Here is a 4,770-nt window from a genome sequence, read left to right on the forward strand (position 1 = left end):
GGTGTAGGTTGTGCAAGGAGGCCCCTGAGACAGTCCAGCACATAACAGCAGGGTGCAAGATGCTGGCAGGAAAGGTGGTGGAGAATGACTGAGCTAAGATCCTGTGGGACTTCCAGATCCAGACAGACAAGATGGTAATGGCGAACCAACCGGACATTGTGGTGGTGGATAAAGAACAGAGGAAAGCCGTTGTGGTGGATGTCGCAATACTGAATATGATCTGTTGCATAAATAATCAACAAAAACACATCTAAATGAGATACCATGACAATATCTATCATTTAACACCAGATTTATGACATTTTATTCTGCCATAGTGAATCTACATGCAAGTTTGAGATCTTGGAAATTCTGAACTGTGCACACAATGAGTAGGGGTGTGGTCAAAAACTGGTCCCTGTGGAGTAGTACCTACAACTTTTATTTTGTTAACAGACGTTTTTCCTGAATATGTGGAACCTAAGGTGCATGAGAAGGCTAAGAAAGTTGAATGTTTAGGATCTGTGTGGTAAATTCAGATAAAAGATGAAAATTTTCATCTTCTGTACATGAAAACACCAGAGAAGTTCAGTCATGGGGTGTTTATGGTGACCCACCCTAATCTACAGACTAAAAAGATAAAAATTTTAATGTTTTGTTGGGGTAGTGATATTTTGACCCCCTGATGACATCATCGAGCGCATATTTATTTAATGAAATGTAATTTAAATCAAAGAGCTAATCAACATGAATCTGCTGATACCTTGTTTGTAAATTTAGTTGGTTTATTACAAAGTTATTGGCAGTTAAGTTTCCTGTATTTACCTAACTTTGATGGTCAAAATGAAAAAGGGGTGGGGCCAAAGCGGTCCCTGGGGCGCAGTGAGACCCAACTTTTTTCTGTTAACATGCATTTTTTGAAAGACTGGACCCTAGGGTACATGAAAATACCTGAGAAGTTCGGTACGGTCAACCACACTGGCCCATGGGCTAATACTATGTGAATGTCGGCTCAAGTCTAGCATCGAAAATACCAAAAGTAGATAATAATATGAGTTMTACAGTCATGGGTTGTGTCAACAGCATCTTTCTTGATGAAACTGATAAAAACAAATACTGAGGATTGTAAAAAAATGGCAGATAAAAGATAAAAAGACTGGGTGAATGTGGATATGATGAAAAGCTGAATCAATATGGCATTAAATGACCGGCACTACAGTGGGTATCTAACTATTTGAAACATAGGAAACAGTTTGTACAAACAAACGATGTAAGATCTGAACTCTGTAACTAATGTGGAATTCCGCAGGGTTCTGTACTTGGACCAAAGTTATTTATTTTATTTGTGAATGACTTGGAAAAAGGTGTCTGTACTTTTAATTGTGTTCTGTTTGCAGATGATACCACATTTTTTTGTTTGGGTAAAAATATAGAGTGGACATTAGAGATGATGCAGATAGAATTTTTGAAGATACAAACTTGGTTTAAACCTAATAAATTATAATTAAATTTGGATAAAACTAATTAGATGATATTTAGTAATAAAAAGAGAATTATTGATGTTCCATCTGATGGTGTAGAGCCTTTTGGTTGTCATTATTGATGAAAAGCTTACATGGAAACCTCAAATTATTTAAGCACAAAAATAGATAAACATATTGCATTAAGTGAGGGAGTCATTCAATGATAAAGCTCTGTATGTTGTAATGCAATAATTGTTCTACGCTAACCCGGGGAAAGCATGTAAAACAATTACAAATCCTATTATTGTTTTACAGAAAAGAGCTCTAGGAATTATTACAAGAAAAAAAATTACAGTCACACATCAAATTTATTATTTTATTAATTAAAATTATCGAAATTCCACTAATTGGTTGATTATAGTATTTTACAAGTTATACAGAGCTTACAAAAACACCTTGTCTTTAAACATCTAACTGAACTTTGTTAAGAGAGAAAGTTGTTTTCATCTCAGGAGGATAGAGATGTTTGTGAAACCTAAGTTCAGAACACGTTTGAAGGAACAGTGCACTTCAATCCAAGGAATAAATTAATGAGATAATCTGGAGAGTAATGTAAGAAAAATGCCAGATCAATGTTTATGTTTAAGAAAATGATCAAAGTTGGTTTGTTAAAGAAATATGAAATGGAATAATGTGCATGAAGTGTTGTTTGCTAAGGTTTTGATGTTTTTGTTTAGTTTCTGTTTTTTGTAAAATACTCTTGTTTTAATTTATTCTTGGGAAAAAGGTGCAGATATTATCCAATATTTTTCTTCTTTCTGCTGCCTTTCATTTCATTTTATTTATTTTTTCTTCCTCTGTTGTGTATGGAGTTTGTTTTTGTTTTTTAATGAAATTGATCAGTTTTTAAAAATGTAGTTTTGGTTAATTCAATTTTTTGGTTATGAATTACTTAAAATTTTTGAGTTTACTTTCTATAAAATTAAGTCAGAGGGATGTAAATATTTTTTAAAAAAACAAACTAAATGTTTTTAGTAAGTCTAAATGAAATTTGTCAAATCAAACAAACTTAAAAAATAAAAACTTTATTGAATTACTTATTACCAATTGAAGTAATTCATCTAAGTTGGATTAACTATTCTCTTTTTTCAGTGAAAAGGGCTCGACACACGGGAGGCGACAGTCGCTCGCCCTCCTCCAGCCAGGTGTTACATCATATTTTGTCACTGTCATATATTGTGACCAGAGGGGACGCTGTTGCCTTTCTACAACAGAACTTGGCCGAACATGTCCACAAAGAAGAATATGATATACAAACCGTGTAAGCCAGAGGATGAAGACATACGAAGAAAAAAACAAAAACTGTTGTCTGTTGTTATAATACATGGTCACAGAATATGACAGCTGTCATTTACTGTGACTTCACTGTAGCTAAAGAAATAATAAAAATTTATTCAAAAACTATTTATATTAATTGTTTACATCCTCTAGTGTCAGGAAAATATCTTTTCATCACTGACATGGTGACCGTTATTAAATTAGTACAGGGTCTCATAATATGATAGTTATTATCATGTATAGTATAGTAGTACTAATAGTAATAGTAATAGTCAACATGCCAGTGATCAGAAATTATTTTTCTGACATTAGAGGATGTATACAATGAGTAGAATCAGTTTATGAATAAATATTTTTATTATTTACCAAGCTACAGTTAAGTCACATTATATGACAACAGTTGTCATATTTTGTGACCTCTGGGTTACACTTTTGTCGTATTATATTCTTCTTTGTGGCTATTTTCGGCCAAGTTCTGTTGTAGAAACGCAACAGCGCCCCCTCTGGTCACAATATATGACGGTCACAAAATATGGTGTAACACCTGCGAAAATAGTGCATGTGAAATTTCGCGCTCGTACACGTAGACGTGAACATGCGAGCTTGTGACGCGACATGTGAAAGTTGAAAAATGTTCTACTTTTGTCGCTGTCGCTTGGCGTACAACCAATCATCGAGGGTTTCTTTAACTGGTCAATGAGMGGAGAGTAAGCTACACACTGCAGTTAGCTAACACCTTATTTTAGCTCTGTCAGACTTTCCAGTTTGACCCTTCACCAGGTGATTACTAAAAAAGAGRATTTATAGGAATTTGTTTTTGCCAGGGTGAAGTTACCCAGTAAGTTTTTCCTCATAAAATTGTATCTTGGTGTGTGTTTGTTTTTCAATATCATTAGTACTGCAAGAGATGTTTAGTTTACACGTCCGTAATGCACACCCGTTTTTTTGTGAACCACTAATAACCTTTACAAGAGGCAGCAGAAGAACCAAYCAACTATTGTGAAGACAGGCGACCTGAGATTCACAACGCTGTCCCGTGTGTCGGGTTTCACCCTGGTTGAAATGATAGCTGTTAATCGTTGTCGTTTGTTGCTCCCCGAGTTGGTGGTTCAATTCCACTGCTATTCAGTCACATGTTGATGTGTCCATGGGTAAGACACTGAAGCCTCTGATGTGTCCCGTCAGTGTATGAATGTGATTTAAGCACTGATTAGTCTCTATCAGAGGTGTCAAGTAAYTARGTACAAATACTTTGTTACTTTACTTAAGTAGTAATTTTGGTTATTTATACTTTAGTGGAGTAATTATTTTTCAGCCTACAGTTTACTTCTACTTCTTACGTTTTAATTCAATAATCTGTAGTTTCTACTCCTTACTTTTTAAAAATGCAAAAAGTATTTCATTTCTATTTAACTTTGACTTGTTTTTATTCCATCTTTTCATTGTTCAGAAAAAAATGAATAAATATAAATCTATGCAGACACATGGAGCCCATGGATGGAGTGAATTTGATTGTTGTTGATGAGAAGTGTAAATATAAGTGTAAAAAGTGTAAATATAAGTGTAAAAAGTGTAAATATAAACCATTCTGACGTCATGTTGGACTGAACTCACTCCATCACACCTGTGTGACACAAATCACATCACACTCCAGCAGGACTGTAGCACAGTGATTCACAACCAGGGGTACAAGAACCCCTTGGGTTACRCAAGCATATTACGGGGGTACGTGGAGGTGCTCAAAAATAAAGTAAAAATAGCAATGTGGAAATTATGGATTTGACACAAAATGGAATCCAGTATAAAAAGCAGAATCACAGAATTTGCTCATTTGAGTGAATTTCTGATGTATTTTGGACGTTACTGTTTTCTGCACCTGCCATTACCTGGTTTACTTATTTAATTACTTATTCATTTTCAAGTCAATATTTTTATCTTCATCTTTAATCTTTCTTTGAAAAGAATAAAATGCCTGAGAATTAAATGTTCT

General features: G+C 34.4%; 1 protein-coding gene across 1 annotated transcript in view; it reads right to left on the reverse strand.

Moving 5' to 3' along the window:
• neurod1 (neuronal differentiation 1) overlaps nucleotides 1-4,770 on the reverse strand; it is a 14,206-nt gene that overhangs the window by 7,729 nt on the left and 1,707 nt on the right. The window lies entirely within an intron of this gene.

The sequence above is a fragment of the Austrofundulus limnaeus genome, unplaced genomic scaffold (assembly GCF_001266775.1).
Source record: "Austrofundulus limnaeus strain Quisiro unplaced genomic scaffold, Austrofundulus_limnaeus-1.0 Scaffold2074, whole genome shotgun sequence".
In the NCBI taxonomy this organism is placed as follows: Eukaryota; Metazoa; Chordata; class Actinopteri; order Cyprinodontiformes; family Rivulidae; genus Austrofundulus; species Austrofundulus limnaeus.